This window comes from Platalea leucorodia, assembly GCF_965183815.1.
Source record: "Platalea leucorodia genome assembly, chromosome: 10".
Classification (NCBI taxonomy): Eukaryota; Metazoa; Chordata; class Aves; order Pelecaniformes; family Threskiornithidae; genus Platalea; species Platalea leucorodia.
Window position 1 is genome coordinate 20,280,035 of NC_138832.1, and position 24,149 is coordinate 20,304,183.

A 24,149-nucleotide genomic window follows, 5' to 3' on the forward strand; every position below is an offset into this window, starting at 1 on the left:
AATGTCAGCTTAAAAGGTACCCATCAGCTCCATTCTGAACTGTGGGGCCCCCTAATGACAGGATATTCCTAAATTTGGCCTTCTCCAAACACCTCTGCAGTGCCTAACCCCCCGGGGACTCCCAGCCCTCCTTTTTCAGCAGCATGGTCCGTTCATTGGCATCGCTCACGGTCAGGATTTCCAGCCGCTGCCCCGCTCTGCCCCCCTGCCAGAGCTGCTCGTCAGGAAAGCTCAGACTCCTCCTCTGCAAAGATGGGAGTATTTGTGCTGGGGATGGATAGATACAGTTACATTAATTCCCACTTTGTCTTCATGTGCTGCCATCACACCAAAGACAGAAATATCTAGCCTGTACAGAGCCTCTGCCGAACCCCATTAACATTTGGTTACAATAGGCACCAAAGGAGAGAATAACAGCTCCTCATTTATTTTAAAGTGTTTCCTGGTCTGTTTTTAAAATGCACCATCTGTGCTTCCACCATGATGTGTTAATGAAACACAGCTCTTGTTTTTTTTCAAGGCGCAAAAGCGATTTTAAACGCACTTGCAGCCAGGGAGCTGAACCCAGCAGTTGCAGCTGCGACGGCAGAGACGCTCGCGGGAAGCTGGAGTAGCACGAGGTGACGGCGTATCCGACTGCCACCCCTCCGCCGGGGACCGCTCATCGCCACGCCTGCCAGGAGCTTGCTGGAGAAGGGTGTGCAAAACGCACCCGCAACATCCAGCCTCTTGTACAATTAAGATGTAATGAGGCCAAGGAGATTTTAGCATCCATAGATTTCAAGTAATGGTTGAATTCAAACAGCTGGAATTGAGACACACGCTCACAGAGGGTTCTTATGTTTGTTTTAACCAGCAGACTTTGGGATAAACGTTTCTTCGGGATCCCAAGGCTCTAATAAAGTTGCATTTCCCCTCAGCTCTGTTGTTATTTGCATTGCTACATGAGGTACCTTGGCATCTGCAAGACAAGACAGAAAGGCTTACAAAGTGGATCAAAGTGTAGGATTAGGGCACAAGTTGACTCTTCAGATAAATACACAAAACCTGCAACTAAACTGTGCTTTGGAGAGGAATTTGAAATTTCATTAAATCTCTGTTTGGTGCTCTCTGCCAGTGTGTACTCTAGACAGAAACCCAAGATTTTTATCCTGCTTAAGCAAGCAGTAGAGGTAGTTAAATTCCAGACAAATTCTTTCAGACCAAAGTCTCGCAAGCACATCTCCACGTGAGATAACCCAGATTATGTTAACAGAGCAGTGGATTAGCTTCTTTTTCTTCAAATGGTAATGCTGTTAAGAATAACAGCATTTAAAAATACAAATTCAAAAGACGCTGTCTTGGCTAGCAAAAGCCCATCAGTGCTGTGCAAAGATTACTCTTATTAAATAGTAATATCTCCATCTGCTCAGAAATTACTTTCTTCTGGGGGAGCCAGAGAAAGAAGGAGGAAGAGAGAGTGGGACAGAGGCTTTAACATCTGCCTTTAAAGACATTGTTCTATTTGGCTTAAGTGACATAGTTGTGTCTCCAACGAGATGAAAATCTGACCCTAATGGCTTAAGTCTGCCTTTTCCTGAGGAACAGTGCCATGAATTCCAACATTTTTTAGCCATAAGGCAAAGCGGTACCAGTTATCATGGAAAAAACGTAAATAATAAAGTTTCATGTCCAGATCAAAAGTTCAATAAACTCTGAAAATGTGGGATGCTGCATGCAAAGTTTTATTCCACATTAAACATGAAACAAAACTACCATAAATGGGGAAGGAAAAAAAAAAGCCTGAAGTATTCCTGAAGAGACTTTGGCCATATGAAGTGCAATATTCAGAAATGTCTTATTAGGCTGCTATGGCACTGTTATATTTGTTAAGTTATTTTACATTAGTGAGAATGATTAGGTTTCTTGTGCAGGTATTGGGACCCGAAAGGCACCTTTAGTTACCTCATTTATCACGTACAGCAGCGTTCAGCTGAAGTGTAGAGGTAAACAATTTTAAATAGCAATACTCTTGCTAGAACGCAGTCATCTTGACCACAGGAGCTTTGCAAAAATGCAGATTTAAACTGTTCACATTACTGTTTTATCTGCATTTCAGTCTGAATTACTAACTTATCACCAAGCTCAGCGATAAAGAAACATGGAGGGAAGATATTAAATATTTATGCCTACAGTACCTTACATGTTTTCATCGAAATATTAATTGTAAAACAAAATTACAACTGTTCCAGCTATGAGGAGTGGGAAAGGCAACACTTAAAGCCAACCTGACAGTGTCACAGCCAATTTAGTTTGGAGCACTTAAAGAATTGTTAGCTCAAACTAAATTTGGGGAAGAAAATACTTTGAAAATATATATTGAAAATACTTGTCAGTCGCTCTGAAATCAGAATCTGCTAGAACCGTTAAATTGTTTGCGTGTTACAGGATAAAAATAAACTAGGGACATATCTGCCTACCTTGACTCCCCAGCGTTACACTGAATTACTATCGTAATTTGCCTCAAAATTCAAGCCCAGCGATATCCACTTTGCGCAGGCTGCACTCGCAGGGCTGGGCGTACCTCAAACGCCTGGGTGCACAAAATCCAGGTCGAAGCGCCCGGCATGCTCTCCAGCTGTGCTCCAGGCAGGACGAGGGGCATCCAGCACGGACCTCTGCTCACTCTCTTGGTAGATGCTGCTGGAGGAGGCGGGAGGTCCGCGGGGCTGACATGCCTGCAGAGCTCGGCAGCAGCACAGCCAGCAGCCCCTGCTGATGGGCATCCCTGTGGATGAATTAATGATCAGTAAAGACGACAACAACCCAACCTCTCCTTGCATTTCACCTCTCTAACCATCACAGCTACCCCTTCCATTGCACTCCGGCAAATCTCCACTTTCTTCTCCTTCCCCTCCTGCTGATCTATACGGCATCTCCTGTTTACTTCCCAGGCTTCCATCCTTTTTTGTTTTCCTGCACCTTTCAATGTCTGGGGCCTGAACTAGAGAATTGCTGGAGAATCGCTCACTCCTGTGCTAGGACTAACTAAAAGCACTAACTAACTAAAAGGGCCTGGGAAGGGGGAATGTTCTAGCACCACTTTAAGAAATATCAGTTCTGAGGTCTACAACCCCTATAATTCATGGTGTGATAGCTTACAGCTCCCATACCTTTCCTGGCTCGTACCCTGCAGCAGTCCACCGGTGTTACTGCATTTACCCTCAGTTTATCCAGTAGAGTAAAACTGTGCCAAAACCTCAGTTTACTCAGGCACCCCCAAGAGATCTGACTCACCAGAGGTCACCGGGACACCTCAGTACCAAGTCTGTCATCCCCGAACCCCAATCCATGTCCGCAGCAGCTACTCCCCCTTCACCGGGCCCAGCTCAAACCCCCAGGCTGCAATTGCCCCCTAACTCTTTGGAAAAAACAGTTCATTGCCCAGCCTTACGGCTCTCTGGCAACTTCTGATTCACCACAGCTGAAATGAGGCTCCCACGTAGCTCCTAAACTGTGTATCGTCTAGAGAAAGAGCTTCCCCACGTATGCACCAACAGCCTCACGCCAGGCTGGGGAAAGGCTGAGGGGGGTCACCACCACCGTGCCGAGGACTCTGCTGAGCCAGCCCTGGCACAGCTCAGCCCTGCTGTTCAGTCCAAGAGTCATCACAACCTCTTGTCCATATGAGATACGTCCAGCCAGTCCTTCCCCCCAGGTATAACACAAATGGCTCCGAAGAGAAACTCCAGGGGAATCGCAGACCTTCCAGGAGACCTCTTTTTCCAATGCTGCTGCAGTAAAAGCTCAGCTGCAGGACATGCAACAAGCCATCAGCAAAACATCACTCAAACCCTTTTAAATGTCAGCAACACTTAACATTGAAAACAGATTTCTTGGTTACTAATGAGTAAACTTTACAGAAAATGCTAAAAAAAGTTAAATAACCTTTAGCATTATATTAGTTTGGAAATAAATATATTAAAACATGTTTGGGGCATATATTACACTGTTCATTTTGTGACAAGGAATGTTTATTAACTCTGGGGTGCTGGGTCATTCTTTGGAAATTATTATGTACAGATTTAGGCATCTGAAACAACAGTAACACTCCAGAGAAAAATCAAAAGTCACACGCAAAGCCCACGAAGTTGGAGAGGTTTTTGTTAGCTACTGCTTTATAATGACTTGCGTGCCCAAGAAAGAGAGGCAGCAGAGACCGGGGTAGCGGGGAGAAAGCACAAGGAAACCTGAATGCATCCTGGATGAACACCAGCAGCTACTTAGAGGCTTTTTCGGCTTTGCTAAAAAGGACTTAAAAAATGCAAAGGCGAGAGAGAAAATGTCTGTCTCCCACTGTTCAACTCCTGCCATGCTTAATAAAATGGAACCTTATGCATTCTTTTTAAATAAAAAAGTGCATCAAAAATAAATGAGTCCTTTCATCAAATTCTGCTAATGGAAACAACCCACGCAACTCCATATTTGACCAACGGCTCACATCAGAAAGGGCAGCAGTAGACTGCCAGGCAGTACGCGCCGTGTTATTTTCTGCTTTTGGCCCCTGATTTTTACAAACCTTTGTTAGCCGTAAAAATCTTCAAACCCCACCCCAGTTTCGCACATGGAACAGCAGAGACCCAAGGACCGTGGCTGCAATTTTGGACTCATTGCCCATCAGCCAGCTTGCCTCTCCTGCAGTAAAATGTTGACCTGGTAAAAAAGCAGGGCTGTACTTGTAATAAGGAGATTTTCATAAACCCCATCCTCCACTGACAAAACAAGAAGCAGTGGAAACCCAGAGAAAGGACTACCTAAAACCAGTGATCCATTGTCTGTGATTGCTCCTATTAAAGAACACGTGCAGAAGGGAGGAAGCAATTTTCTTTCTAGATACCCTTTTCCAGTAGTTCGGAATGAGATTTCTTCATGCTTATTTTATAATCGTTGAATATTCTGAACAATTAGTCCTATTTAATCATTCTGTATGTCTTCCTGTTTATCCTCCACTAACAATTTTAAGCCCCAGTGTCACTTAAATAACACAAAGGCTTTGAACCCAAGTAGCTGTGAAGAGACAGACTGATAGCTTCATCAAGGGAAAGGGAATACCACAGACTTTGCCTCTCAGACACCAGAGAATTCATACAAGGGAGACGTTAGAGATATCCAAACTGCAGGAAAAAGACTTCAAAATTACATATACACGGGGGAAATTCAAGCACAAAATACAAATTCACAGAAAACAAGGCTTCATGAATATGGTTGTTTATTGAAAATACTGGCTATAGTAGTGAAAGCTGTATTTTAGACTTAGTTAAGAAATTCCCAAGTGCTGATTTAGTTTGTCTTGGTTTGGGGGAGATCTAGACCAGCTATGTCACCAGAGAGACTTTGCCCAGCATAAAGACATTAGATTGGTGTACTGCCACAGCACACATGGGGGTACAGGCAAGTATCTTCTAGTGTCAGCCAGGTCCAAGGCTTTGTGGCAGACTTGAAAGCAGGGAGCACAAGTGTGGTGGCTGACCCCGGCTGGATGCCAGGTGCCCACCAAAGCCACTCTCTCACTCCCCTCCTCAGCTGGACAGGGGAGGGAAAATATAACAAAATTCTCATGGCTCAAGATAAGGGCAGGGAGAGATCACTCAGCAATTACCATCACAGGCAAAACAGACTCGACTTGGGGAAATTAGCTTAATTTATTACCAATCAAATCAGAGTAAGGTAATGAGAAATAAAACCAAATCTTAAAACACCTTCCCCCCACCCCTGCCTTCTTCCTGGGCTCAACTTCACTCCCGATTTCTCTACCTCCTCCCACCCCGAGTGGCACAGGGGGAGGGGGAATGGGGATTGTGGTCAGTTCATCACGCGCTGTCTCTGCTGCTCCTTCCTCCTCAGAGGGAGGACTCCTCACACTCTGCCCCTGCTCCAACGTGAGGTCCCTCCCGCGGGAGACAGTCCTCCACGAACTGCTCCAGCGTGGGTCCTTCCCACAGGCTGCAGTTCTTCATGAACTGCTCCAGCGTGGGTCTCTTCCATGGGCTGCAGTCCTGAGCAGACTGCTCCAGCGTGAGTCTCCCACGGGGCCACAGGTCCTGCCAGGAGCCTGCTCCAGCACGGGCTTCCCACGGGGTCACAGCCTCCTTCGGGCATCCCCCTGCTCCGGCGTGGGGCCCTCCACGGGCTGCAGGTGGATCTCTGCTCCACCATGGACCTCCACGGGCTGCAGGGGCACAGCCTGCCTCACCATGGTCTTCCCCAGGGGCTGCAGGGGAATCTCTGCTCTGGTGCCTGGAGTGCCTCCTCCCCCTCCTCCTTCACTGACCTGGGTGTCTGCAGGGCTGTTCCTCTCATGCATTCGACTCCTCTCTCCCACTGCAATTGCTGTTGCACAGCAGCTTTTTCCCTTTCTTAAATATGTTATCCCAGAGGCGCTACCACCATTGCTGACGGGCTCAGCTTTGGCCAGCAATGGGTTCATCTTTGAGCCGGCTGGCATTGGCTCTATCGGACATGGGGGAAGCTTCTGGCAGCTTCTCATAGAAGCCACCGCTGTAGCCCCCCCACTAACATAACCATGCCATGGAAACCCAACACAAGAAGCAAACAGCAAAATTAATTCACTGTGATTTTCTGCAGCTTCGCACGCGTACGCAGACATACTGACACGTTAGCCCAAGTCTCCACAGCCTGGCCTGGGAACAACGGTTATAGCAAAGCGGGTACCACTTCGCACTAGCCACAGCAGGGACTGCAGCTCTTCATCATACCATTTTCTTAAAGGTGGTCTGTTCAATCACTGAATGTCTTTTACAGTAAGTCGCAATTATTTTTTACAAGAAATAAAAGCTTAGTGCAATCTGAAAGAAATAAAGCTGGTCTTTGCTGAAAGAGCTTATTACAAAGGCAACCTGTGTGGGTGAGGAGGGGAGAAAGGGAGAGATGCCAGCTAAAATGGGCCGAAGAGAAAAATCAAAGAATAGTTGGGATAAATGAAGTGCAACCTCTACTTCAGAGATTAAATTATTAATGAGTCCTGAAGAAAGCCCTATGTTTACCTCACCTATGTTCAATGCCTTAACAACAGCCACCATCAGCGCTGCATTATAACAGCACAGCACACACTTAGCTGGAGCTCAGGCTTATTGCATTACAGTGGATTTTAACTACTGCTGCTCCTCAAAGGCAATGATATGGGGTCAAGAACATAATACCCATTGCAGAGAAATCTAATTCCAAAGCTGGGAAAGTCTCTTCCCACCCCAAAATGGCTTTAGGTATTGAAATGAATCCCGTATTACAGCTCAGCTCTGGTCAAAGTAGAAATTCTGACAGATTTATTACTACCTTATCAAGTGACTTCATGGTTTCAAAAAATACATATATTCTTCTAAAATCCATTTATCCAGACAGAATTCAATAGTTACATGAAGTATGCTCATTTAATTGAAACTTGCTCCTAGCATGTGACTCTAGGGCTCTCTCCATCTGCAGTACCCCACTGACACGTGCGTCCTTTTATTCCTGCCGCCTATCTTCCACAGTCACAGGCCCACTTAAAATCATGTTCAGGCACTTTCCTTTATGCCTTTACATTCTCAGAAAATTGCTTTTTAACTTGGGTCAGCTTCAATTCTAACTTTATTTTTTAGGAAATGTTTTTAATCTGCAGCAGCCCAGCATTTATATACCTCGTTTTACAGTGCTACTCGTGAAGAAATAAAGGAAGTGGCCGAGGCCTCATCACCTCAAAGCAAGTGTTCATCGAACATGCTGTGTGGCTTTGGGGAAGGCAGGGCAAATAGGTTGTAATTTCAGCTCAGGCCCTCCTCAGCCTCCAGCACGAGGCAAAAATACTGCTTGGTAATCCTGGATTTTAGGATGTGCTCTCCAGCACACGCATGTCCATAGGCCCATTGGACCAGGCACTACCTCAAAGCATTTTTACTTATACAAACTTGCTGATTAATGAAGAAAGCTAAAAGTCCTTCCAAGAGCTAAGAACAGCCCTGAAGAAGGGTAAACAGAAATTATCACTCAGCTGAAAGCTTTCAGTTGCGCTAGTACACATCTGAAATAACTTGTTCAATTCAGGTCACCTTGAAATAAGCTGATGAGATGCCACAGGAGTCTCAGCTGAGCAGGGAGTCCATGAGGCAGCTTTACACGATCCCCCTCCAGCCGCAGGCGAGGTGACTTCGGGGCTCTGGGAGCACTCACGGACAGCATGGGGGGGGAAGAGACGGGTCTGGCAGAAGGGAAAGCAGAAAGGAAAACTTAAGAGATCTGGACTGAAGTTTCAAGTCACTGTAACTACTACACATCTTCAAAGGTTTGCTGTGAGATGCATTAGTATTTACAATACACTTCTCGGCAAGGGGTATAGCAGGACCATTACAGAAAGAATAAAGCTTGATTTGGAGTAGCTACCTGCCGTCCCCACTCCTCTTAGCACAATACACCAGCAGAGACTACGTCCACCTCTTAGCAGAATATATTTAACATGGCTTGCTTTGTGCTAGAGACAGAGAAGATAGGAGTCCAGAAGTGGGAACAGGAGAGCAGCTGTGGTTCCCAGTCACCTACTCTAACTATAATATACTTCCAATAAACATTTCATATCAGGATCCAACAGACAGCGCTCCTCTTTGTTTCAAATTCATAACAAGCAGGTATTTATTGCAAAGAAATAACACAGAATAAGCAGGGATACTAAGAAACCAGTGTTGCATATAAATGAAGGAAGACTCCAAACATAAAGCAAAAGTTTGACTAAAAGTGCATTACAAAAGAAAATCCTGACAGTTGTACAAATGATTGAACATAACCGATTCAAGGATGTAGGCTGCAGACTGAACTTCTAAAAGTTAACTAAGAAGCTTTTTAAATACATATGGTACTGGTTTTTGTTCCCGTTACATGTTATTGATGTAGAGGAGCTGATGCTTCACATTTCTTTTTGTCCACTTCCAGCCACAGTGCCAAGTGCACTTATCTGAAGGACATTATTTTAATGAAGTCATATATGCCCTTAAAAATTAATGTCAGAGCAGTTGAAGTCTAGTGACTGTAACCAAACCAAATAATGCATAATGGAGAAACGTAATGAGAAAAAAATACAGCCTGAAGTCAAGATTAAGTAGTTAACCTTAGGAAAAAAGTGAGAGGGAAAAGAAAAGCCAACATCAATTACATGTCTCCTTCACATGCCATAAAGGATACCATTACATTGTCATCACCCCACTGTCTAGAGTTGTGAATTGAGATTTTTAACTATCACTGTACTGTACACTGGAGGCACCAGGAGTTTCATCTTCATTTGAGGAGATGAAAATGATTCTCCTGTGTTCTAGAAACACTTGACCTAAGAGAAGCCCCTTTAGCAGCACAGTACCAGAGCTTCTCAGAAAGCCATGACTAAAACTGTCCTTTTTGTAGTAGAGAGTTTCATGAAAGCCCAATACACTGCAAAAATATGATGGAATGAAACATCCACTCTTCCTGTTCTTTAAGCTAAGTCTCAGAAACTGCTCTTTAATTCCATCAGCGCGTGAAAACATTTCATTCCTCATTTGCATAAAGCCATAACAGACTGGTATTGCAGCAGCTCCTTAAATAAGGACAGCTCCAAGTCAGGGCTTCCTGTTTTTAAATAATTCAGCTTTTCCCACATTCAGGTAAAGCTGTACCAGGTACATCGCTCCCACCCTAAAATGCCAGCAACATGAGTAGCAAGACTACAAAGTGGACATGTTGATATGCTACTACTTCACCTCCTTTCTTGCTATGAAATTTTCTTCATTGAATGTCATCATTTGAATAATTATTAACAGAAATGGAGTTAGGCCCCTGTGAAATGAAAGAAAGTGTTCACATCCAGAGCTGAGGTTCCTCCCTGCAAGCTCCAGGGATGCAGAAGCCCATGAATTCGCTGCCCTCCTTGGGCAGTGGAAGGGGATTCCTAGCTAAACATGCAGGAAATCTAAATACACGAGTACTCCTCTGTCCAGATTTCCTGATATCGAACATCCCCCACCCCACTCCCAACAAACTCACAATATTTCTCTCCTGCAGAGAAAGACCATGTCCACTGTAACCCATGCATCAGTCAGTAATACCATGACAGTTCACTTAAGCTACTGCTCACTAGGGGTTGCTTTCTTCATTATTAACTACAAATGTTTCCAGACAAGAAAAGCATAGTCACGTTTGCAGAACCCATCACAGATATTTACGTGTTCTTCTTCTTGGCCCATGGAATTTACTGGTTTGATCAACTTCCTCCCCTTTCACAGCAGCTTAGCAGTCTCAGAGGAGCATCTCCAAACTGGGTTAATGTACCTCCAGAACATTTATAAGGTAAAGAAATGTAATTTAATTTGTGATTGCATAAACCAGTCACGGAAGCCTCCCAAGAAGCCTGAGTTTTCATTTCTTTCATAGTAGACATTTAATTATATGATAATTACTTACAGCTTGCAGCTCAGCTTCTACTTTTATGAAATATAAATTGCACTTCACTCAAAAGTGCAGGATGAGCATTTAAAAGGCTTCATTAAGTAGGTTTTAAGATTTTCCTGACGACTTTCTTTTAGCCGTGGAATGGAAAGCAGATGTACCTGTAAACTGAAACTTGTTTCACAGAAGAACAAAGCAGAATTGCTAATGTAATACCAGGATGGATGAGCCTTTACAAGAGAAAAATATTAACTTTTAACAAATACATTTTTTTAAACAACAAACAAAATATTTCCGTCAAGCTGCATGATAAAAGGGACTAGGAGAGAAGAAGCAGTATTGCCAGCTCTCAGATATGAACAACAAGGTTCTTTATTCCAAATTTCCAGTGCTTGGAAACCTGAGGTTGTGTCAGACCCACACTGTCATTAAAGCAGACTGACCAAAAAATTCAACTCATTTGTAGCTTCCTAAAAGCCTAGAAAACAGGAATTACAAAAGCAGCAACAAGGCGGCAAGAAAAATAACTTCACCTGAATTTCTGTATTGTAATTCTGTGACTGGTTTGACCTCCCTCTTGATTTTGGGCCATTAGGGGATGACCGCACTGGTACTTCTGCTCTGTCACGTCTTTATCTTCACAGTACTGCAAGCTCAGACCTACAAAAAAAAGGGATAAGGACAGAAAATCACCTAAGGCAGAGGTCCTGGCTGCTACAAAACATGGTGCAGGTGTTACTGTCATCTGTTGCCATACCAATACCACACAGTGATGGTAGGAAGGTGCTGTTTGCTGCAAATCCTGAAGGAAACCATTACTCAGGCAGGCAGAGTAGTCTTCTGCTGCAGGGTTGTGGCTCTTTCCATCCCAGGCAGGAGTCGTGAGTGGAGAAACGTGCTAAGATGTGAACTCTACCTTTTGAACCTCCAACAGGTAAGTTTTCCTCATTTTAGTTTAGCAGTTGGGTATGCCTGTACTATTAGCCACATGTGGATTCATTAAACATGAATATACCAAATGAGATAATAAACCTAACATACACAACCTGCCTGTCAATTCTGGGAAGAATTTATTCCTGGAGAAAAGAGAATGCACAGAACTGCACAAGTCCTCTCTGCAATTGCATCAGGGTGCCATAGGAAAAGCAATCAAGTACAGTTGTTAAAATTTGTCTGTCATTTCCAAAGATTGCAAAAAAAAAAAAAAAAAAAAAGAAAAAAAGAAATTTATGAGGATTAAAAAACCCAGAAATTTAAGTCACCTTTTGAAGGAAAGGCAGTAAAACATTTGTTAGGAACAGAAGTTATTCCAAAGTGAAAACTGAAGAATTTGTAAAATTCACTAGCAAAGTCCTGCCCCCCAACAGCTGAATTTTAGTCTTCTGCAGTAACGTGACCAAGAGATGCCCTGCATCCACACCAGCACGCTGCCAGTCAGAACCTGGCCCGTACCTCCTCCCGGCTCAAGACAAAGACAACAGAGTGAGAAGTCCCTTCTAGCAGTTTACAGTCTTTTCCACCAGCTAGAACAATAAATCCCAAATGAACGCAGACATAGACAGAGCTTCTTTCTTAACTGAAATGAATCACATTCTGGCATTAAATGCCACTAGTAGCTGTTAATGGCATTAGGTACAGGAACAGAAATTTGCATAGGAATTATTATATGGTGCATCCCCCTCCCTGTAATGCTGATGGTCTCCCAGTGACTTTTTCAGGAGCTTTTAATTGATTTGTTTGGAAGTAGATCAAGATAGTGCAATTGTTCAGCTGAGACACCAGAGTGAAAACAGACTGTTGGCTTCAGCTGACTCGGGAGATCTATAAATACATACACTATTTCACAGCAGCTAAGTGTGTTGAGTAGTTCTGATATGTTAAACTTAATATTTAATACACTGTCAAAGCAGTTCTGTGCTTTTGTGTATTCTATATTTAAGACTGAACAATTGCTTAAAACATGTTGTCCAGCATCTTCCTCCCCTCAGCAAACCTAAAGGTTGAGCTCAAGTGACAGTCTATTGCAGAGAAATACGGCGCAGCTATTGTCTGCCTCCCTCCAAGGCGGTGCCGGGGGAGAGAAGAAATTCTCTCTGAAACAGAGGAACGCAAAACTGGGGACTTGCCTAGACCAGGGCACCCTTAGGGAAGCTCAGGAGATCTACAAATGCAAATTGAAAGGCTTGGTTAAACTGCATTAAGTCCTTATTATGAATACTCTCACTCAGAACTAAAGTACGCTTAATTCAATTGAGGTTTATTAATTTCCAGGGGAAAACTAAGTTTACCGAAATTTTAGTCACTTAAATTCTGAAGAAACAAGTCTACCCAGAATTTGATCATTTGGTTTAAAAGCTACTTTGGAATAATGTTCTTAAAGGCTCCCGTCTAGAGCAGCATTTGCAGACTGTGGTGTCTTTACAGAGGCTGCAGTACTGAGCACTCACATTACCCCAGAGACACCTCTCTGCTCTAAGTGAATTCAGTTCACTATGTTTTTCGTTCCTCTGGAGATGATAAGCCCCACAGAGACACTTTTAAGGGTGACTGTGGGCAAGCAGCCCCACAGATGCTGATCTCTATGTACAGGCTGTGGTGAACGGTGCTCCCAGCTCGCTGCTGTCTGGAGTCAGCCACGATCCAGCGGAAAATAAGAGAGCCGACACCCTGCAGCAAGGTGTGCCTTGTCTGGAACAAGCAGAGAAGTTCATCTTTATTTTATATAGTTTACAAAAGGGCATAAAATGCCACGCCATTTCATTCTGAACAGCTTCTTCCATTATGTACTGCAGCACGTAGCACTTAGCAGCTAAATAACAGCAAAGGAAGGAAATTAAGAAGTATAGAGGAGAGAAAGGAGTTGTATTTCCAGCTGAGACGTGAAGTGAATCGAGAGACGGCGCAAGGCTGCTTTATGTAGGACTGAACATATCTTCTGTACCCTTAATCACACCAACGCAGTCTGCTGAGGTCAGGCTCTCATATACCCTCATATTGATCAGTAATGTCTCAACCTGTGGAAATCAGCTTAACACTGAAACAAAAGCTACCTGCTGGGCTGCGGCATATAAAAATTTAAAAATATTTTGTGAGCACAAAAGCTGCGCTGAAGGGTAGTGGCCCTGTGAGCTGCCCAGCAGCCTGGGAGGGTCTTTTCCACAGGGAAAAGGCCTCCGAGAGCTACTGTGGGACCTGACACACTTTTGGCCGCACACATCGCCCTGGAAGGGGACAATGACTTGGAAGGGCGCCTGCGTGGAGCCCCACAACTCTGGAAGCTTCCTGGGCATGGCAGCAAAGCCGAGTGTTGGTGCCTGAGGAGGGACCCCACAGCCACAGCCACCCGAGGGCCAGAGCTAAAGCCTCGGAAAACACACACCTTATGGGCGAGCACCTCTCCAAAACCACATCTCGCTTCTCAGGGGAAGCGAACACCCATACGAGTACTTTGTCCTCTATACCATATTGTCCTCCATACCATATTGTCCTCCACCCAGTGTCACATCTCGCCCTCGCCTACATCTTCCACAGCTGCTCTTCTGGAACTTGTCTCATGTCCAAGAGAGAAGAGGTGGGTCAAGGGACAGGGGGACATCACTGCCTTCTCTGTCCTGGCCTCTCTGCACTGCGCCTCTTTCCATCATAGCCCATGAGTACGCAACAAAATTGATCCTTCACCAGAAGGATCATTCAGTGAAACATTTTGCAGGCAGTGGGGAGGTAAAAAGGTGGTCTGATCATGCAGCCCGATAAAAATGAAAGGTTTCTTTTGATCTCAGCTGCTGCAGCTCCATTAAATCTGGCTGAAATTTTGCATCTGCAACAACTGCACAATTAAGACTATAGGAGATAAAGTTGTAATTTAAATCTATAATTAAAACAAAACTTCTAAAAAGCAATCTTTTATTCTTCCCAATCTGTGCTCCTCACGTTTTATCAGTTCAAGGCACTTTTAAAGCCCATTGCAAGACAACGCCACACCGTTCCCAGGAAGTTAAGTGGCAGGGCCCCAGACAATATCTGCCATCAGGCAGGTGCACTTTGTGATCCACTGAAGAATGTCCCATTTTTCATAGTTGGATACTGCTGGGGAACCTCATTAGAAACCAAATTACTACCTGCATCAGGTTTACACTAATGTATTGACATCTACAGCACTTGTTAAATGAACCGTAAATCCAATACACTAAAGTCATTTTCAACTGAATCAAATCAGGTTTCAGTCAAAAGAATTACAATTGTTATATACTTAATGCTTGGCACTTTCCTGGTGTCTCCAGCTAGATCATTTCAGACAGAGAGAGAAAATTGTAAGCCTATGAAACAGTGCAAGCTAAATTGGACGCACTACAAGCATACTAAACACAGTGCTAGGAGTTTAAGGATGATAATTGGCTCTAATTGACTAGTTGGTAAAGCTATCCAGGCATCCACAGGCACACTCCTTACTAATCTGTTTTCAACATGCTATTTTCTTCTCCTTAGTTAATTTATACTTTCTTATTATAAACCACATTGTTTGCATTTCCTAGAATCTTTGCTTTTTAAATCTTTAACTCTTCATTCCCCTCAGAAGTAATGGCTTTATGGGAACATGGTGCCAGCTGCAACACATAGGGAAAAGGCAAAGCAGCAGCACTGGGCACAGCCTTCCTCAGACCACTTCGGTCTCGATAGGAATCAAAATGTCTTCCAGGCCTTGGGAAGCAAATTCCTGCTCCTGTGTTGTCTCTTCCCCTCACAACCACGACTGGTTGGCTTTTAATACTGATTTTGAAAACCTTGACCCGTGTGTGAGGACAGCATTAACCCCTTATTTCCCTTTCAGTCAGGGGACAGATGATTTCTCAGTAAATGCGGCACTACCATCCAGTGCCTGGTTGTGGCCACATGCACGGTGCAAAAGGGGATGCCAGCAGGGGGGCAAAGCCAGTTTCCCTCTGCCCCGCTCCTCCAGCCTACCCCCACAGCTTGTTTAAACAAAGACATTTGAAAGACCCAATTCAAATTCAGCACAGCTATGCATTTGAACGAGCAGATTTGCCCAGCTAGATTTTCCTCCAGCCTCATACGGACACTTTCCCTAAGTGGCCTTAGTTCTGCTTAATTCATTTCCCAGAAATGGAAAACAGCAAAATGGAAATTAAAAAGGAAATACATATGAGCCAGCTCCTCTATCAGCATAAATCCATCCTGATACCAGTGAATTACATTGACACTTGGTATCTGAGGAACCAGCTCCTGATCAAGAGTTTACAGAGATTAAATTCGTTTACCAGGCCAGACTCTAAACAACCTTCTCTGGTCTCTTGCTATCTAAATCCCAGGCAGATTATCTGCGTATGTACTCCACCTCCCCTTTGCTTGGAGCAGTGCTGTCTCCATGGTATTCTCCAGCAATAAAGAGGTGCCCCTTGGAAGAAGTAGCCACACAAAAGAATAAAAGGCCACATGAAATTTATGCAGCCTGGAAGCGGTTCTGCTGATCAGCCAGAAATCAATTGGTGACCTTCTATTATGTGAAGAAATAACCTCAGTAGAAAGAGTGGAAACTACTTGCTTCCATTCATGCACAGAGCTGGATTGTCTGGGGAGCTAAGGCTGTCCAGTTGGCAAATGCTCTCACGCCTCTGGCCACTTTCCATCCTCGTTTACCATTTTCCACAGCGCCTGTGTTGGTTTTGGCAGCCCAGTGTGCTGTTCCCAGAGGACCCTAGCAGAAAGGCGTCCTGCCAGTGTATTCAAGGACACTTTTTCAATACACTTGTTACTCATCTGACACATTTATTGGCTGATGGTGAAAGTGTGGATCATCCACATATTGCCCTGCTGTTGCTTGAATGCTGGATCTACCCCGAGAGGGGGGTTCCTGAACCTCCCAAGTCAGCCAACCGGCAGGTAGTCAGCCTGTCCCCTGAACCGACCAAAACCAGAGCACAGGGGCAGGTCTTCAACCAGGAAAAGCTGATACAGCTCAGCAGAAGGCAGTGGGCCATTTGCTTAGTATGTTTGCTATCAAGTGCAGGGTCAGCAACTCATTGTGGAAAAATATGGAAAATGCTGGCAAATTCAAGTAAAACCACAGCCCCAAGCAGAGTGAAGATGGTTAGCATGGAAGATCACACTCACCTTGGAACAGATTTGTTTGCAACTTCTTCTTCCCTCTAATTCTCAAATTCCTTTTAGTCCCACTCAATTTTCTAGCATATTGTTAGTTCCTTCCTCCCCTGCGAACACGCATCATGCCCACAAATTGTACATAGGTGTAAAATGTTGCTTCATGTTGCTTCCCCGGACTGCTCACAGTTTGCAGCAGTGTCCATCAGGAGGCAGACGAGAATGATGTGCCACTGCGCAAGTGGCATCAATTCACCACAGCTGTCTCTTCAGAGAGGTTGTACGTGGGGCTGCGCCCTCCTCACCGCAGTGGAGCTCCTGATAAGGAAATGGCATCAGTCCACAGTCAACAGTCAACTCTCCTACGCTTTATCTATGGTGATTTTACCGCCAAAAATAAGAGAGCAGGTGCTGATTTACCAGCTGTAAGGTTGCTTGGCACCCTAGAGAGCCAGCTACAGCGCGGTACCACACTGGGTGCTTAACAGACAAGCAAAACGTTAGTGGGATAACCAGCACTGTGGCTAATGCAGAAGTTATGAACTGGAGAGCTCTGTTACTAAATACATAAGCTGCTACAGCATGAGAAAGAATAAAGTCTGGGAATTCACTGCAGCTGAGTCTATAACACACATCATCTGTGAACCTGGACCTGCCCCACGCATTCTCCAGGGAATTAGGGTACCACATGACTACCCAGGGCTTCACTTTACAGATGACAAACAAGCAGCAGGGCAAGTGGGGAAGAGAGTTCAAAGAAAGCCATCGGGTAAGGGGAAAGAGTTTCAGACTAGGTACCGACAAAAGGGCAATACCAAGAAATTGAGGTTCTGATCCAGCCACAAAAGCTCAGAACAGGGAGTAGCTATATGAGACTTTAAAAACTAGTAGCAGATCCAAAAACCAAAGCCAATCTTAAAATGAGTTGTAAAGGAAACACATGAAATCCCTAACACAGTAACAGGTCAGAAAGGTTGTTCTAGTGCAGAGCTCTCGAAATATAACACCACAAACAAGCTGGTTAGTGCTGTCCTGGAAGAGTCAGGATAGTTTTCTTGTAGCACAGCGTCTGTGCCCAACCGCAGTGCAAACCAGCCAGAGCCAATGCATCAAGTCACATCATCACTGCAGGAGGATCAAAACACCTTCCTCAAACATCTTTGACGGAGGCTTCTGCCTGTTGAATTAGCTGCTATGCTTCAATTTATTGTTTCTGATTACAGTCTTTGTCTTCATCCAAACTAATTACGCCTAAATCAATGGTAATGGTAGATATGGCATTGATCATCCCTGTAGAAGCTCTCAACTTAAACTGTCCGTTTGCATACAGATAACTCCCTTGGCTATCCTCCTGCCAGATCATCAACACCTGAGTATTTATTTAACTAATTATTTTTATGCACATGTCATCATTGGCATTTGATATAAACTACAGGAATACAAACAGCTTCTTTATCCTATATTGCCCAGAGACATCAGAAGATGGGCTCCCTTCACAGTGAGCCTCTGTCTAATATTCCACTCAGAAAAGTGCATTGAAACTGGGCTGCATTCACAAGATCAGGTTCCTCAGCCACAGACCCTGTACCACACAAGGTGGCCAAGCAGATCATTTGTGGAGTCTTACCAGTATAAGACCAAATCTACCGATGTAGTAAACCAGCGTGTCTACATTTACCTTACTGGAGTGCCAACAGTTCAAAGAAAGCTGGAAACTGTCACGCTTTTTGGCATAGTAGAAAGACTTTTGCAGTTTTGCAGCTGCCTCTCTAATTGTTCGCCTCTCCAAGTCTTCCCTGGCTGGAAAGAGGATCCTAGATTCTGAAAGAGAAGCAAAGCCCACAGTGATTGGGATGACAGTTGGGTCCACATGTTGGCATAACTACCAGAAACTTCAAAAATGTAAAGGGGGCTATGGCATTTATGGGCAAAACTGTTTTCTGTCTGTTCCACCTCTAAATTAGAAAGAAAAAGTTGCCTATTAGAAGCAAAAGGCTCCTACATTATCAGAGGGAATTACTATTTTCCACTTTTTTACTAATATAAAAGTCATCTAAGTCAAAAGCACCTGCTTGACTTTTCATAGAGAAAATCATAACCAAATAGATGCAAAAAAATTTTCTGATACTTGAAACTCAGAATGTAAAAATAGTCTCAAATAGCCCCTCTACATTTGAAAATTATGTTTACTTCTGAGACAAACAGGATCAGTCTCAGTGACAGATTAATTTGCTTTTTGATACAGAAGAAGTGCTCTGCAGGATGAACACACACACTGCAGGCTCCAGAGGATTGCAGCAGTGCATTTCACCTCCAGGTCACTGGTTCAAATTCCATCTGGGGGTAGGGACTGAAAATTTTTGATGTCTAATGGTTGTTCAATGGTCCATGTGAAATGAGTTTTGTGGTTGTGCCTTCACTCCAAGTAACACTACCGAGTGTCTTAGCGGTGAGGCCAAGGACTGGGCAAGCGTAGTGAGCAGCAAACCCTCACGCTTCCTGAGAGTTTCCTCTCCATAAAGGAAAGTCTGCTCTTGAGCTGGATGTAATACAGTCGTGCAGCAACAAAACAGAGGATTTAATGGCATGGGGGCTTATCAGATCATTACTTGTCACCAGAATTAAATTTGTTCTAAGTGAGTGTTCCAGGCAGCATTTATAGCCCAACAGCACCTGTTAGAAACTAAGATCTGATTCAGTGGTGAATAGGCTATTCCCCTCTAAAAGTTTCTCCTTTTTTCCTATTTGCACATATTTGGGTTTCTCTAAAGAAATAATGTACAGTCCCAAAGCCTAGGAGACTGCAGTTTTGGAGCATTTCCAGATGCACCAGACGAAACACGTTGCACCTGGAAAGGTCAGCTGTGGGCAGATGGAAGTAAGCAATAAGCCATTTTTCCTTCATGTAGTCCCACACCACCAATAACACTGCCCAGAGGCCTCATTCTGTACCTGATATGCATATTAAGTCACTTTTACTCCTGTGAGATAACACACTATATTTTAAAGGCAGAAGGCTACTTGAGATTTTCCAAATTGGAAAACTGTTTTTAAGGACAGAACTTAGAGAATCATAGAATCGTTAAGGTTGGAAAGGACCTCTGAGATCATCGAGTCCAACTTGAGACACTTAGTCTTGGGGAGAAGACTACTGCTCTCGTGAAGGCTGCTCTGAGGACCTTACCAATATCAAAGCATTGCAATAAAATTGGACCTTACCAATAAAAGCATTGCAGCCAGACACCGAGAACCGCGGGGAAGGGAAGGCACTGGAGAGGGAAGGCAGAGAGGCTGCTGCATGCTCGCAGCTTTGGGGCCTCCTAAACCCAAGCACCAGATACCAGCATGATCTTCAAAGAACCAAGAGCTGCTCTGAGGCTATTCTGATCATTTTCTCCTACAAAGTGCATCCTTTCAGGATAGCTCCAGCCATGCCTCTTCCCCTAGTCTATGCACATGACATGGGAGAGGGGAAAAGAAAGGCATTTTGCCTGCAGTGAGTAGAGGAAGCAAAAAAAAACCCTCACATGTTTGCCAGATCTTGCTGTAATGCTATGTAAAACAAACAGCAGATGGGGAAAAGGTTCTTGCCCCAGCTACCCACCCATAACAATTTATAGCACCTGATTTGGGGGCATTAACCTGTACACACAAAATGTGTCCGTTCTTATTATTCACTGTAAACATGTCATAAGCATGGAAATATGCTCAGCAAGGCTACTGAGGCTGGTACTGAAATTGTAAACAGCCCATTAAATAGAGGCAGTAAATACTCCAAAGCGCTGTAGATCTTGGTCAGTTAAAAAGCACCGGACAGGCTTTAAACCTGAAAAAATATTTGGCTCCATCTAAATCCCCTTCTTGCAATCCAAGCTAACTCTGCACTGCAAGAAATTGAGGGGAAAAACAACCAGGTAAAATCCACACAAGGGTAGCAAATACACTAGCACTTCAATAACTACTGGCTTCCAGAGCAAACACCAACAGTCGGCATGAAAAACAGGCTCCACTAAAAGGCAAGAGAGGGATGAAACACAGGCAGGCGATACCTAGGAGCACATCCTTGTTCAGAGCAAAGGCGTATCCAAGTCAGTTCAGGGGGCAGAAACACTAAACAGAAGGCTCCACTGGTGGTAACTGGTGATTTTGCATTGGAACACAGGACTATGTAGGAGGCAGGAACAAAGACAAGCCAGCAAGATAGTGGGAAAAGAGGAAGAAAGCCCAACATATATAGAAATATCACCAGATGATCCTGAGTAAAGAGCCAGAAAAAGCGCAAGAGCTTTTAGAGAGCTTCTGGGCTGCCAGAAGGAGGCTCAATGCAGCACTACAAAACTCTGCACTCCTTGTCCTACCACCCATTTCCCATTTGAATGGATATAAATCCATAAAACCTTGATTTCTTTGGCTACCAAAAGGAGTAAGAACATTGCTCGTGTCTCAGAGATATTGTGCTCAGGATAGGTGCAAAACAGAACTGCAAACCTGCCATGAACATAAACAGCACAGCTGATCCCTCCCATACGTATCCACAGCGCTAACAAGGACGCCAGCCTGCCAGCTCTGTATTTCTGGGAGCTGATGGACCTTCAAACAGTCGTACCAGCCACACAAAGCCCCACAAAAAAACGGAGTGTTTGATTAATTGAATCTTCAATTAGGTCATGTACGGACATGTGCCCTGCATTATGCCAAGTGCTTCAGACCTACGTTTAGGTCTAAGTGGCTTCTTTTAAGGGCAGGTACACTTGGACTCTTTCCCTCTTCATTAACTGCACGTATTTTCCAGTCACAGAAAAGCTACGTTGCCTTACAATTTCTTTCTTTAGAACAATTCTTTTTCTATCACAGAAGTAATAGTGAAGAGAGTCCAGAAGCCTTGATAGCACATCAAATCGAGCCCAGTAGATCAGGAAAGCTCCTGTGCTGGGGATGTTCAGCATGGGCTGAGCTCCCCCACTACGCACCGTTCTGTATCAGTGCACGGCTGGCGCTGCCACAGTGGTCCTGGGGCACCGATGCTGTTGCAAGTACCTGTGTTGCCAGACCAAAACCAACTCTTCTTATCAATCCCAGATTGATATTAATAGGGACACTACAGAATCTAAGACTTTACAGACGGATGCACTGCTTTTAACTTCTGCATAACTAGTGAAAAGTTAGTTTACTCGGATTTTAAGTTGAGGAAGAGGCTTAAGTTCCAGCCAATGAGAATGACCTCAAGCTGTGTAACTGAGATATAATTTGTGCAATTTTAGCCTGACTTAAGTACACCTTTGTTTTTGTGAGGTTGAGAAGTGTGGTCAATCTATCTGCCACATGGAACCGAGAAGTAAATTTTTTATTTCAAAGCTCCTCATCTGATATAAATAGCTTCTCTGAGGATTTGGTATCTAGTTCATAGGAAGATTTTTGATAACAAGAAGGCACAAACATGTAATGCAGCTGCCTGTGTGTAACCCAGTCTGTGGACCAGTACAGACACTGGGACAGGATGGGGACCTGGGTCTTACCACCACAGAGAAAATACCTGACCTGACTGTTGCAGGGCTGAAACTCAGCTGTGCCTCACAGTAATTTACACTGCTATCCAGGATAGAAACCACGTGCTCCTTTCTTTACCAAAGACCACAAAACCTCATTTACTCCCCTGATTGCGTTAGCCAATATGAAACAAAGTAATTTTTAATAAAGTGTGCCATGGCAGAGAAAAATTGATACAATCACAGAGCCGGTATAATAGGATTTAATTCTGCTTCAGATGTGCTAGTTTTAATAAAAAAGGATTGAGCAAATCTAAAATAAATTACACTGAAAGGTCAGGCTTATTGCTTGTACAGTTATGTTAACTCTTCCACAGACACTTTTACAGACTGTATTTATGAGACCTTTGATTTTCAGAAGAGGTATAAAATACATCTGCAATTTTCCCATTATTTGCAGCAGTGTTTCTTCTACAAGTGTCATTTCTCAGTGCTTCAATACAGATTTCTTTAACTGACATTTATAAAAAATGATGAGTTATTTATGGGGCAGTTTTGTTAAATTAGTGAAACTGTAATTCCCAACGGAAAGTTAAATCCAACTAGAAAAAATTTAAGGGAACGACGATTCCCATTTGTGTGCCAGTGACGCTCGTGATTTCTTATTCATTAATCATTCCACCGGCATGTCGTTTATTCAATAGGAAGCAAATCAATTATTTATTTTTATATGTAGCTAAGGCCCTGATACTGTGAACTACTCAGAACAGACATGAATTGGAAAGCACTGTAAACACTGAATCTTATTGCAGCAGAAGCTAGAGACCCTCACCAAGATCGTAGCCCACTTGCTCAGCGCTACTGTAACACAGAGATAAATATCCATCCTAACCCTAAAGGAAATACACAGCATAAAGAGACCTTAGCAGAGAAGAGAAAGAGCAGAGAGTCTGCAAAGGAAGGAGCTTGTTGCGGTCACAGAGGAGAGCTAGAAATGCATGGCAGTGACCCAGCTCGCAGCCCTGCACTGCTGTTCAAAGGACCATGCTGCCGCTCTCCAGCCTTGCCTCAGCACCGTACAAATCCTGCAGGCACAACCAGGGACCTTGCAAGCACTCCAACAAGTAGCAATTACACTGATTCCAGTCTTACGGAGTTTCTTGCCATTGCCATGACTGCACAAGTCTATCGCATGTGAACGCAGCTCTTCTCTGTCACTTCTATGTGTTTTTACCCAACTCAGGCGTACGTGAGACCTCACACTTGGAAAAGGAACTATCAGTTCCACATCAATCTTGAGATAATATCCAGACACAACAAGCTCAATTCTCTACAGCCACCACCAGAGAAATTCTGCTGAATTTGATCAAAGGAACTATTGGAAAGAAGAGAAAATCCAATCCACTGTTGGTATCTGTCTGTATCCACACTTTCAGGCAACCTGAAAGTACAAGTCCATCAGCAGTGAGCACAGGCAAAGTAAGCTGGACTGTGTCATCATATTTAAAAGTAAAATTAAGTCTTGGGTCCACTGTGGAGTTCTGCTCAACACTCTTGAGTCAACTAAGAGTATCTCCGGTGGCAGGAGACTGCGTGCAACCACCACTGGCAGTGGTAGGATAATAAAGACCTGCCACAGCGGCCAAGGACTCCCCCAGGGAGTCTTGGGTTTTAAGAATCACTTTAATTCCAAACCACTGATTTTTATTTCGCTCTGACGAAATCAATGAGAAATGATTGCCAGCCATTACTACTGAGGAGCAGAGGAGATACCTGCTTTTTGCGTAGCACAGAGAATTCAAGCAGAAATCTGACTGCCCCATAACTAGGAACACAAGCAGCTATTGTTTGAAGTTAGAAAGCCACAACTTTGTGCTGTGGGCTACAGTAAATCAGTTTCTGTGGGTTGGCAGGGGAGACTCTGCAAAACACGCATATCAAAGAGCTACACAGGCATAAACATTAGCTTTTTTGCATAGTCTGAGTTGTATGAATATGCAAAACAAAGGCATCCTGGGAACACCTGTGAAGCCCCTTGACAAACTGCTTAATTTTATCAACATTTCTGCTTTTGACAGCAAAAAAAATGTTGAGGTAGAGTGG

At 43.9% G+C, this 24,149-nt stretch overlaps 1 protein-coding gene across 3 annotated transcripts in view; it reads right to left on the reverse strand.

The window, feature by feature from the left end:
- Nucleotides 1-555: 555 nt before the first annotated feature.
- The window catches only part of SMARCA1 (SNF2 related chromatin remodeling ATPase 1), a 69,449-nt gene continuing 45,855 nt past the window's right edge, over nucleotides 556-24,149 (reverse strand). Inside the window, exons 26-32 of one of the 3 annotated variants that reach the window (XR_014229350.1) lie at nucleotides 18,239-18,381; nucleotides 16,573-16,878; nucleotides 10,977-11,103; nucleotides 8,085-8,233; nucleotides 3,655-3,790; nucleotides 2,564-2,767; nucleotides 556-961 (exon numbers count right to left, since the gene is read on the reverse strand). The gene's annotated coding sequence lies outside the window, so the exon portion shown is untranslated. Of the gene's footprint in view, nucleotides 962-2,563; nucleotides 2,768-3,654; nucleotides 3,791-8,084; nucleotides 8,234-10,976; nucleotides 11,104-16,572; nucleotides 16,879-18,238; nucleotides 18,382-24,149 lie in introns of those variants that run through there. The other 2 variants (XR_014229351.1, XM_082323261.1) reach the window with 2 other exon arrangements.